Source organism: Enoplosus armatus, chromosome 20 (assembly GCF_043641665.1).
Source record: "Enoplosus armatus isolate fEnoArm2 chromosome 20, fEnoArm2.hap1, whole genome shotgun sequence".
Classification (NCBI taxonomy): domain Eukaryota; kingdom Metazoa; phylum Chordata; class Actinopteri; order Centrarchiformes; family Enoplosidae; genus Enoplosus; species Enoplosus armatus.
Genome location: NC_092199.1, coordinates 13,504,438 through 13,518,098, shown reverse-complemented (window position 1 = coordinate 13,518,098; position 13,661 = coordinate 13,504,438).

Sequence of the window (13,661 nt, the reverse complement as noted above, 5' to 3'; positions counted from 1 at the left end):
TGTGGCTATAATAAGATGTTATTGAGAAGACTTCTCCTGACCCTGTCTGCCTCCCTCCGCTATCAGGCTATGGGACTGTCTCTCCTTGCTGCTCCACCTTGGGGTTATTTTTAAGTCTGTTTGGGAGGCACACGGTCAGCACTATACTTACCCAGGTATATGTCTTGTTTGGCTTGTGTGTGTTAGTGTGTTAGTTCAAACTCTGAGAGTGTATACAGCGTCCTGCGGAGAGGGAGAGAAAGACGAGCACTGTGTAAATGAGTGTTTGGGGTTTGTGCAGGAGTGTGTGTGTGTGTGTGTGTGTGTGTGTGTGTGTGTGCCTGTGGGTGGATACCTGGGTCACTAGGTACAGTGATCAGTGTGTTTTGGGGCAGCTGTATCCAACCAGAGGCCCTTGCTGTGTTTGTCCTGCTGGCTGCCCTGTAATCCTATAATTAGAGGTTGGGCGGACCACTTTAATGAAGGCTGGCTTGGTTGGGTGAGTGTTCCTGTTTGGATCATTTCGGTGTGTTTATTTTAGAGTGTGGCTCTGTCGACCGCCGGGCCTCCCCAGCATGGCGCTCGCTGCTCAGGTCTAGATATAGCAACGACCCTCAGCACCTTCCGCGATCCTCGACAAAAACAGTCACCTGCGGTCAATTTGTTTGTTAACTTTTACTCTGATTGCCTGAGATGCTCCCTGACCTGTAGGCTCACCTTTGAAATTATGCTGCGTCATGAGGTTAGATGAGAAAACTGACACCAGCAGCTGGTTAGCTTAGCTTAGCATAAAGACTAGACTGCTTCTGTTCAAAGATAGCAGAATCCACCTACTAGCACCACTAAAGCTCATTAATAATATTTAAGTTATATCTTGTTTGCTCAATCAGCCAGGTTCCAGCTCCTAAATTGTGAGGATTTGCTGCTTTCCTCAGTTTTTTGTCATTGTAAACTTTCAGAGATTTGACCAGTTGGTTGGATAAAACAAGCAATTTGAAGATGTCACCCTTGTTAATGGCCAATTCTTTTCACAATTCTTTTTACATTTTTATACATACAGAATAAACGATAATGATAGGGGCAGCCCAACTTTCAGTAATTGATTTAACTGACGAAGTGGAACTTAACTTTTCTACCTCAAATGTAAGTACTTTGAGTCACACTTTTCTCATATTGTTTAATATGAGTGCATTTTCAATGATGGGTTTCCTACTTTTATGTAAGCAGAGTTTTGCACCAACTTCATTTAAAGTTTTAGGGTATGGCACTTTTTTCCATCCCAGCTAAACTGCTTTGCTCTCTCTCTTATGTCTGTACCTTTCATTCTCAACGTTATTTTTCCACATGCCCACATATTCAATTTCATGCAAATATTTGAATTAATCACTGTAACCACCATTTGAGCAAAAAAAAACATTCTTATCTTGTGACATGCTCCTTTTGCTAAACAATTTTTTTGCTCCCTCTACGCTTTTACATGACCCCTTTTACAGATACCATCTCGCAAAATCAACATTTATATTAGAACATTTTATGGGTTTAGTGCAGACCGCCCTTCACAAGTAGAGGGTGTGCTGCGAGAGCAAAGCCTCATGTTGGGACCTGAAAAGGATATTAACATCCTGGTGGCTTGAAAACACTGAAATCTCACTATTAATCCAGCCGTCTGCTCGGCAGAGACATGTTTGGGTTGCTAAATGCAGAGGGAGTGGAGGACTCGCTCTGCAGTAAATCTCAACAGTTATGACAGCCGAGCTAAAATGGAGCTAAATGGAGACGGACCCTGAAGTTGTTAAGTAATAATGAGAGAGAAAAAGAGATATCTCAAAGATTTGACTCAGGGCCAACACCATTAGGAGAATGATATATGAACCTATTCCATCCGGGATCTTTACTCATAGTGGACAATGCACACACACACACACACACACACACAAACAACTAACTTGCCTATACCAGCGGTTCTCTGCAACTCACCTAGGAGCTCACACACACACACCTGTCTCCTGACTGCTGACTTTGCAACTCATGCCTCCCTCCTCTCAAGTTTGTCTCCTCCTCTTCAACGTTTTCTTCTTCCCTTTTCAAAACACTCCCAACTGTAGACCTGTCACAGGGCTCCTCTCCTCTCCTCTCATTATGTTCTTATTTCTTCTCTTTCCTCGTATTATCTCGTGCCTGCTTTCCTCTTCCTTTCGCTCAGCTCCCCACTTCTGCTGTGGCGTGTCAACAAAGTCCCATCACTGTCAGCCAGAACCACACAAACTGTCTGCATAAACATGAGGTTTGTAAGAGGTAGCGGGCTCTACTTGGCAACGCTGCCCTGGCTTCTCAGTGTGTTGCTTGTGTGTGTGTGTGTGTGTGTGTGTGTGTGTGTGTGTGTGTGCGTATGACTGTGTGGGAGGATAACCAGTCATGGTGACATAGTGAAAGAGGCACTCGTCTTTGTTTTTCTGCTGGAGTTACACGTCTGGCTTCAGACTCACACACACAGTGTGGAACCACAAAGCCACAAAACTGCAGTTAGAGGGATTTCGATGGATGAAGTGTATTTTGAGGATATTATTTCAACGAGTTATTGTGCTGCTGGGTCATAAAGCCATACAAAAACACTTAGCAAAATTTTATATTGTAGCCCCTTTTATGATCCGTTTTATATGTCTGTTCAACCAAACGGCCACTATATGATCAATGATGAATTGATCAACAATGCAGCTTTCATTCAAGGGTCTGTTTTACTGCCAACGTTTTTATCTGAGAACTTACTGGCTTGCAGTTGTACCAAGATAAACTTTCTGTTAGAGTGCAGGAAACTCTGGTATGTGAGTAAAGGGAGAATTACCGTCTTTGTTGCAGTCATTCACAAGGCCACTGGACCAGTGGTGTGTACAGTAAGTGGGGGGTGATTTAGCAACAAACCTGACCAAGTCCAACAATCAGGTGTAAAGCTGCCAGTATACTCCATCAGAAGTGCTTGTCGCAAACCCTCTCTCCCTTCACCTTTCCGAAGCTGGAATTGTGGAGGCTGTAACTTTCCAAAACCGACAATCTGACATTCACACCCACTTCACTTTTTATGTGAACTAACAAGTGCAAAACAATGAATGTCTTCCTAGAGAGACTGAAAATGTGTGCTGTTATCCCCGTATTTAAACTATATCGGTCGGCTTTTCACCCCGCCTTCAGGTGTGGCCATTTGTAACAGATATTGACACATAACACAACCCGTAGGATGTGTATATGCAAGTCTTTGGTTCTGAGTGTAAATAACTGTAATGCTTGTCTGTGTGATTGTGTATTTACAAATATGCAAATTAAGTTTTTTGTTAGCCTTCCACGGCCGTCAGCCAAACAGATTTTTACCTGTTGGTTATGCCTGCCTGTCAATAAGACTAAGCTAGCTGAAAACCTCAAGAAACAATGGGTATGTTGATCCAGATCTGAGATTAATTCCATTTGACAATTTGAATCACAAAGACCATGAGACTACCGCATTTCAGGTCCATTCAACATATGATTTATATACAGTAAGATGGAGAAAGCTTCAGCGTTGGTGGATACTTGCTTCCTAGTTCCAATTACATTTATTTCATGTTGCTGTTGCTCCTTTTGTTTTGTAAGGCACTTTGTGATCCCATTTTTGAAAGGCGCTATATAAACATAAATATGCTTAAATGTTAAAATTGGGTGTGTTAAAGAAAGAAACACACAGAGCAGCGACAGAGCGAAAGGGCAGTGTAAATGCGAAAGACACAGGTTGCATTTCTGACATCAACAGAGTGTTAGATGCCCATCTATATTCACGGCGATCAAAAGGTCAAAGCGTTGTTCTGACATTCTCTACACCTTTGGAGCTCATATCCCCCCGCCGGGTCGTGGAAATGTTATTGTAAGAGAGATGATAGCTGGACGGAGCCCAGTATGGCACGGGAAGTGTGTATCCTGAATGGAGTTTCCATGAGATTCGGAGAGGCTTGACCTTTCAGTGATAGCCTCAATGTGAGGTACTTTCCCCTCAGGGTAAAAAGAAAAGGCGCGTCTGCTGTTTTCCTCCCCTCAATGGGAGCTTTATTGAACGGGGGATTGAGAGAAAGAAGGGCGGCTGTTTCTCCTCAACTTTCCTTATCGAATGTCGGGCAAAATTGTGATAAAGTCTGACCCTCATCCATTTCGCAACCTTGGAGAGCAAACAGATTTTGTTTTTCTTTTACAGAAACAGTCTCACCATGCAAATGCATTAGGGACGGCAAGTGTATTAAAAATTGACACCATTCAGGGTATGGGACATGTTCCAATGTACTCCCCAACGCTGGGTGATATGAGCCATGAAACATGCATGTCTTTATGTCTGTGCTTTGTGCATCCATAATTTTATTGTTTTTGTGATTTTATACTGCAGCTTACTGGATTTTGCTTTATGGCATTTACTGCAACATAGGCGGCGGAGGATAGGATCAGTTGGAATAAAATACGACAAACCTTGGAGTATTATGGCCTCATAAAACATACACATCAGACTCTATTACTCCTAACGCTATCAAATGGACAGCGCATGCAAGACCGCTGCCGTCAGTGTCTTTGCCATTCAAAGGACATATTGATTTAGCTTTACACAAAACCGTTCCCGTCTTATTTCCCTCAAGACTGCAGTGACTAAAGCCCCTTGTGCTCATGTTGTAGATATTGAACTGTTACCCTTAATAGATCAACACACTCAGAGCACACCTTTGGCTTCATCCTCTTAACCCAGAGGACACGTCATCTGTCAGGTGAAACTTCACGCGTACAAAATGTTAATTTCTCAGCGTGACACACAAACAGTTATTTTCTCTTTGAAATGGTTTCACATGCTGGAGGGTGTTGGATTGTCTAAACCTATAAAGGACCATGTAATCCTTCAATTGAATTTAAAACATAAGAGGGGGTTTTCACATGACAACAGCAAAATGTAAAAGAGCTTTGAAATGAAACTCGGGTGAATCAGCCGTGCTCATAATGTGTGTGTTTTACTTAATCTTATTTAGTTCGGCATAAAGGCCGCACAAAGCCGCACTGGATTCAGTTTCTGCCTCTCTACCTTCCCTCCCATCTCTCATTCCTTCATTCCACTTCTCCATTGCAGTCCTTCTAAAGACAGAGGCTCTGTGTCTATGTGCGTAAGAGACAAAAGCTCTGTTGTAATAGGTGGTGGTTTGCGGTGGAAAGGGCAGGTGGCTGGCCTTGATTGCATTAGACTGATGACGAGCTTGAAACGCCAGAGGAGAAGAAAAAGGTAGAGGGTTTGTTTCCTGCCACCTGCCAGCGGTTTCCCAGTAGAAGAAAAAGGAAAACAGTATGAAAAAGTATGTGAGATACAGAATGGTATGAGGGCGGGGACAGAGGTGGGATTAAAGGTGCGTACTGAGAATAGAGCCAGATGAATATGAGATCGACATGATGAGGGGAATGTCACCGCTCGAGAGAACAAAATGTGCATTCAGTATCAGCATTTCCTGATCCTTTATACCGACATCAAATGGCAACACATTGCGACGCTAATTTTCCTCTGAACACAAAGCAAACATTAAAGCCTCAGTTTTCTGTTTTCCTCAGATTACCGGGCCCCAGTGTATCTCAATGATTTCCCTCTATCTGATTCCCTGTTGTCTGAGCTCCCACCCGCTTGCCTGGGCTTTTTGCCGGAGCTTTGTTGGGCCCTGAGAGCAGCTTAATACCTGTGGCTGATCTTAAACCGACACAAGGCTTTCTCTCAGGCCTCCCGCCGCATCTCATTTCCTTCCATCGATGGTTCTTCACTGACAAGACGCGACCAGAACACTAAAAGGCGGAGGATGAATACAGGGTATTAAGAAAGGTGGTCCTGACGGGTTACTGTGAGCCACCAAGGTCTTGAAGTTGTGTAGTACAAGGATGGACAGATTCAGGGTCATCTTTTGAATCCCAAGTGGTCCAAGAAGGTTGCAACTGACACCAAGCTCTTTCTGACTGTTTGGATGATTGTGTCCATCGAAATACCAATGGCTGCACGGCTCCTTGCTCTCCATCAGCGCAGATATTCATGACTCTAGCAATCACCAATAGGGATGAGGTTGAAATGGTTCTCGGCAGGGCTCATATTTGCTGCTTGTTTGTTGAACATAATAGAGTTAGGGCGCTGTTCTGTTCAATGTCCCAGACTTTTAAAGAGGCTTGAATTCAAAGGAAGTGCCTACAGAGTCCAGTGCATCTCAGAGCAATGGAAGCTGTGCCAAGGTAAATACGATAGAAAGCCAGCTGATTTGTAACAGCACTCACCTAAATGGATACCACTCGCTAACACTGAAAAGCGGAGTCTGTGTACAATGACAAATTCAAACCAAGCGTAGATGTACTCTGTGGCCAGTGATCACAATCAAGCTCAAAGACACTAATACCCTCTATCTCTATCTGTCATTTAGCCCACTTTAAATTAAGGCGAGCAAGGGAAAACAATTCAGGGCCTCTGAATAGATCGTGGTCAAATGAGGGTAAAAAAAAAAAGTAAATTGGATTCGTAGTCTTCAATCATTCAATCCCACTATTGATCCCCAGCCAGAGGAAATATCTGGAGGGCTGCTGCAGTATCCAAAGTAGGATTGATTTGGAAAATGGGACGGACAGGAGCTGATTTAGTTGATACATCCAATCACTTCCAAGTTCCACAAACACCCAGTAGCCTCTGAAATCTGTTCACCCCTGAAATACACACACACTTATACAAGCTACATTTAAAGTGAGACTAGGTAACTTTTGAAACTAGAAATAGCACATTCATTTTCTTAAGAATTAAAAGTTGAACTCACAACCTTGGTCCCTTGGTCACACTCCGGAGTCTAACATTGCCTGGTATGACCAGTAGCTTATGGTGGCTAATGTTGGCAAACTAGGTTGACAATGGCCCCTGTTCAGTTACAGAGTATCCAGTTATTCAGTAGCACGTTACTTAGTGATGCATTACAGTAATGTGATTACTGTTGATGGTCAGTAAATACCTCTAAACCATAGGCTGACTGCTTGTTAAAGGAATGAGGAATGTTTAAAATCACCTTTGATGGAGCTGGGCTGGTATTTCTGTTGTTCTTAACAGTGATAATTCGGCAGACAGCTGTGTTGCCCCCCACCAACTCCACCACATCTACTGAGACGTACAGATCACCACTCAGCTGCCACTCAGTTTACCCACAGTCCTGCCTTTAGCATGAAATGCAACACTGCAGAGATCAATAAAACACTCACGTGCTGAGATAGATGTCGATTTCTTAGCAACTCACAGAATCAGTCTCCTGAATATAGCAGTGTGATAGGCAGATGCAAGTTTAGAAAGACACAGTAGCATCCACCCCCGCACACGTAGACACACACTTAAAAATTACTTATATTGAATGGATTTGATGGCTACGACTTCACATTACCACAGCAGCTCCTATAATTTACATGAGAAAAACCCTCTAAATGCAGGTCTCCACACGCTGCACACGCTGGTCTGAGTGGACTGATTTCAGTGATTGTGGGAGAGGGGTGTGTGTGTGTGGGGGGGGGGGGGGGGGGGGGGGGGGGGGGGTATTTGATTTGTTTATTGGAGTTTGGTTAAAACTAGATTTTGAAAAATGCAACAACTTAAAATGTACCCATCCAAACTAAACCAATCAAATCATCTTCATCAAATGTCTTGGATTATATATGCAGCTATAACTACAGGGGAGTCAAGATTAGCATCCTATGGAGACCCATTATGGTTGTCAACAGCAGGAATTCCAACAAAATTGTCAGAAGCTGTTTAGAAGACGGGAGTAAGATTACTGGAGCTGTAAACAACAGACATGTTTAGTTAGGGGGTGATATATCACCATGCACAAAAACAGGCATGGTGCACCTTTTTGGCTGGAGAAAAGGGCGTTTCAGCCTTTGGGGTTGAGCAATGATTTAGTCACTGGAACTGATCAACAACCCTTATCGACCCCCATCACATCATTTTGTTCTTTGGGGCAATGAAAGTCTTTCTTGTTGGTCCTTTTTAAGTAGAGCGAAATGATGCCAGGGAAACGTCCCACACCGTAACAGATCTGCCAGATTTCATTAAGTTTCGCTCAGTGTTTCCTGTTCGTTATTGTGTGCAGGGAAGGTGGCACTGAATGGTCGGACCAGTTGAGCTGCAATCAGGTTCCCTGTGCGTCTGCGGCCCTCCTCAGCCTGCTCTCACTGTGTCTTGTGAGACTTAGACTACTACTCAGACTACTAGGCAGCACAAGTCAAACATGCGCACACACACACACACACACACACACAGTGGACCCTGGCCTTGAGAAAAGAGCAATCATAATTCCATCGGTTGACATGTAGGTGAAATCATATCTATATTACTCACAGGGCTGTTGAGACTTGTTCAGACAAGCACATTCAGAGTTTTGGTCAGGTTTTTTCTTTCTTTTTTCTTTTCCCTGCCATTCTGTCTCCTGTCTCCTGTTTCCTCTCCTCTGTATCCTGTGCTCTCTCTCTCTCTCTCTCTCGTCGTTTATGACATGCCTCCTCTCTGTCCTCGCTATTACGAGGGCGTGATCTGGTGCTGAAAGGGTAAGAGACTCAATAACTCATCTGATCTGACCGTCAACATGTTTCCCCAGCTGCTGGAGGGATGCTGGTACATGAACTTGTGAATTCGTATGCCTCATGATGACATAGACGGGATGTCTTGTTGAAATAACCACGTATGACCAGTGCCTGAATTGGAGCAAAAAAGGTACCAGTACCCTAATTCAGCAGTTGCATGACATGATCATGGCATGTGTCTTTGATATATTTATATTTATGTGCATAACTTGGTAATATATCCCACTTTTTTTCTTTGTCCACAAATATAATATTGCATATATGCTAGAATGAAACTGAAAATATATCTGTTGGCCTACAGATTAAATTGGATAATAACAAGGAATACCAAAGAAAAGTCCATAATGTATGAGCCAGACGACATGATGCAGTCACATCAAATGTCACCTTGAAGTACAGTGTGTCAAATCAACATAAACTGAATATGACTGAAACTTTCTTTATCTTCTGGTAAATCAACATTTCCCCTTGCAATAATGGTACTGAAAGCATGAGAATAGTATTTAACTTACTTACATTGTTGCATTGGCTCAGGCCTGAAAACATGCAGGCCTTCAGCGCTTTGTTGTCATACTTTTTTTTGACGTTCAAAATTGGTTAAAAGCAGATGAATGTCATATAAGACCTGTATTATGTCTATATGAACCCTTGTCAGTTGCTAAAGTTTCTCCCTGGTCCTTTTTCTTTTGCCGTTTTTAATCCAGTTTAACGAGGACATTTTCAGCGGTACACAATAAGAAGTAAAGGTACTCATGTGGACAAAAATCAGAAGTGCCAGTACTCAGTACCGGTGAGTACCGGCCCATTTCAGGCACTGCATGAGACATGTACAGTACGGCCTTAATACACAAATCAGGCATCATACTCATTGATTCTTCAGTGGCTTTGAATGAAATTGAACTTTAGGGCCTTGTTTTTCTCATGATCTTGTTAAGTGGAGTTGTTTCAGTAAAACAAAAAGAAATTAAAGCTGTATTTCTGCAAAAATCTATACTATGGTTTTATTTTCAGGATGTGGCTCATTGATCCTCAGATGAAAAGAAATCCAGAGAGCTGACATGCATTGATGAACAAATGATTTATGTTTCTCAAACTCACAAACATTCAAGATTTTAAAAGTGAGACCCTGGCTAATGTTTGAATCTCCACCTTCACTTCAAAGCAGTGATTACTCAATTTATCTTCTGAATTAGCAAAAAAAAATCTGTTTTCAAACCGCAAGACCTCCGGTAACCGATGTTTTCAATAAAAAGGAAGGTAGACACATTAAGCCTGTGGCGTCTGCTATTTGAAAGATAGACACATGGAGATTGTGATAACATACATGAAATATCACCATCATTATTAGTCGTCCAGCACGTCTGACAGACGGGGCCCATCTCAAAATGGCCGTCGTTGTCTTATCTGGGCAGTGGCAGATTGAAATGTTAATGAGGCCTTTTGATCAACCGCAGCCCTGTCTGTCAAGCTAGCCTTTAAACTGATCGGTTTGTTTGTCCAGAGGATGAAAAATCAAGCCTCCGCGCCGATGACCTCTTAGTTGAATTAAGAGATACAAATAGTTTTGTCTGTTGCTGCCGGTGGTTGGTTCCTCGCCTCCTGCTGTTTCCAGGTATTGATTTAGTCTTGAAAAGAAAGGCAGAAGAAAAGGGTCTTTGATGGGAAAGGAGAATTTGTTCGAGACATCCCAAATGGCGATGAGTTTCAGAGGAGAGAAGCTGAACAGAGAGCAACTGCCAAGAGAGAAAAGCAGCAGATTGAGAGGGAAGGAATGAATATATTCATCTAGAGTTGAGAAGGAACAAAGAGCAGATCTTTGATGTTTCTCAATCTCCACGGTTTCAGTGAAGAGCATAACTTCATTATGGCTGACAATAGAGACAGGGATGAATGGCTCTAGCATGTCTCACTATCATCATCACTGAAACCGTCACTGAGAGCGTCCGCTGCTCAGTGTTAATATGAGTGCTGATTGCAAATTGGTCCCCAGGGACTAATTTGTCAGACAATTTCCCCACATATCCGGAAATCCTGTTTAAGCACTACTTTCTATACATCTGAGAATCAGCATGAATATAAGGACATAAGCTAAGATGTCAATCTAAATGTTTCAGTGACATCTCCTCAAGCAGAAAGTGTTTCCTCATTTCATTTGCAGTTGGTGTCATATGTGCACACTGTATGTGCTGCCATGCTTTCCTTAACAGGCTGCGAGAGCCCGAGTGATTCGCAGATGAAAAAAAAAACCCACACATCTGCCTCCTTTAGAAAACAATCTTTAATTCTCTCCCACCTCAGCAATGGCAAACATTGCGCTGACAGGAGTGGATGAGGTGCTGTGAGGGACAACACCTTTTACACAGCCTGTACCGCGATTAGAAGACAACAAATGAACAGGAAGGCCATAAACAAACCAAAGGTAACGTCAAGTGGGAATTAGTGCTAATGTTAGCAAATGGAAGCTAGTTAGCCTGGCTTGCTAGCTTCCCCTTTCAAGTGGAATACAGACAGCACAATGGGTCCTCCCAAATGTTGGATGTTGTAAAGGGACAGACGTCTTAAATCACTAATGGTTGATAACAAACGCTTTGTGGATTTGTTGGAAAAGGGGGAAAAACGTCTTGTATCAATTTCCGTGGGCTGGACAGGCTATTAGTTCCAGGCTCCAGTCAGTGGAGTGCCATGGAAGTTTACAGCTGGAAGCTCAGTCAAGTGCTGAGCATTGGAAATGCCCTTTCAGAGACTTGAAGCTTCAACACTTAGAAACTGGGTTCGGATGTTGGCTGAATGGATGAGGTGGACATGTCTCAAGGTTATTAAACTGGCACCATGTCATGTCTCCCGAGGGCCCCCACTTACCCTGCTTATTAGACCTGTACTTGTCCACACCTACACTACCCTGACACACAGCACCTACACATATAGTCCAACACGATTGCCTTGTCACTGAAAGTCCATTCATTGCCTATAGAGCTACAGTATGTGTAGAAAGGTCACTCATTCATTATTGTCAGCCTCCTCAGTCCAATAATATACTGTACTTGTATGAATACAATATGATCTTCATTTGGTGATGCTCATATTGTTGCTGCTAGAAAACCCGGAGTGGTTTGTACAGCCGTCTTTTGTTACTTAAAGTAAAGGATCATGTGCTTTATGATTTGAGAAATTCTCAGAAATCTTAAACAACTCTTTCAAACAAACCACTAAATAAACTCACAATGTCTTACCTTCAACTCAAGGTAAAACAAAAAAAGTATTATTTTTACAGCCTGAAAAGGGACATTTTAGAGCTGCAAGGTTTTCTTTTCACCTGACGGTGACAATATCTTATCTTTAATTGAAGGACTCCACACTCGCCTGTGGGTTCAGATATTTATACAGCCCTTGGTTTATGCAACCCTGTCAAAAAGCGAGTGGATATACTGGAAAGCTGCAAAACACGGCTGTTTCTATGAATCATATATCACTGTAGCCTCTGAGCAATCTCTAGGACAAAGACCTAATCAGCACCCAAAAAAAGAAATAATGACCTTAATTATTGCCATTCAAAAACATTTTTGAGTAATACCTCTTCAACACTGTTAGGACAAGGGTCATGAGGAACACAACTGCGCCAAGTGCCCCTCAACTGCACATCTACGTCACGCGTTCATTGTTCCAACATGAGATATACAATGTCTCATTTATCTCGCTGTGCTCTCCTCATTAACCATGCTAGACTCTGAGATGGTCTCTGGAGGCCTAATAGCTGCAATTAGCAAAAGAGCTGCTCTGTGGCGCAAGGATCATGGCACACATGACACTCAGACCCTCCTCCACACACACACACACACACACACACACACACTGGGGCTGGAAACCTGTCAGAGGGAATTGTAGCCCTGTTATGTTGAGTGAGAGTAAGATGGAGGGAGAGACAGACCCAGCAGGCAAAGGCAGAGTTTCTTGTGCATTTGCTAATAATGTTGGGCTGTGGGTGCCAGGCTTGATTTCATTGGCTGTCAGGGAGAGGACCACTGGGCCTGGATTAGCACTGGGGGTAGGGGAAGAAAAAAAAACTCACTATGAATTAAAGTCTGTTTTAAAAAAGGGCTGTTTTTTTTTTTAAATGTCACTAGAAGTACCCCCATTAGCTGTGTTTAAACCACTTTATCCGTTTAAATATAATCTCAGCCCTGGTGGATAAACAATTGACTTTGTGAAGGCCACTGGCGCAAATGTTCCATAATTTTAGTTTCATTAGTTAATCCTCATTTCACTAAGTGTTTCTAATATACAGTAAAGGAAATTGACAGGTCTGGTTGGGATGAGGGACGTTATGTAATCCAATTATCCGTGGCCTGTGCTTTTTAGTGATCAGCCCCGTTAATTCCACTTTTTTGGATGATTGATTTGTTGATCCATCATTTAATTAATTGATGTGTCCTGGCATTGCTCTTTTATTTCCTCATTTGTGCATTTATTTGTTGCATACATTTGTTCATTTATGCATGTGTTTATTTATTCAGTAAATTATTGATTTATTGATTGATTGACTGACGCGCCAGCTAGTACCACTGCACAGAGAATATTATATTTAAATATATTTAAACTTTTAAAACTATTCCATAATCTCTCTCTTGCACGGTACAGCATGTAAATGAATTTCACATGGCTGCCCACATCTCTATCATGTGCCACTGTTGTTTAAAGGAAGAGACATTTAGGGAAATATTCTAATAAGCTTTCTTAATGAGAAAATCTATATTAATCTCATGTCTGTGCAATAACTATGGGGATAGAGGCCCTTTTTAGCTTAGCAAAATGACTGAAAGCAGGGGGAAACTGCTAGCCTGCTTCCAGTCTTTATGCTAAGCTAAACTAATCGACTCCCAGCTCTAGCTCCATAGTGAATGCACAGACATGAGAGCATTGTCAGTCTTCTCATAAAACTCTCCAGAAGAAAGTGAATAAGTACATATCCCAAAACATGATGATAATAATGCATTTAAACCTGCAATAACTGATTTTCTTGGACAGTATATGGAATCAAGCTGCAAACACAACACTGACAT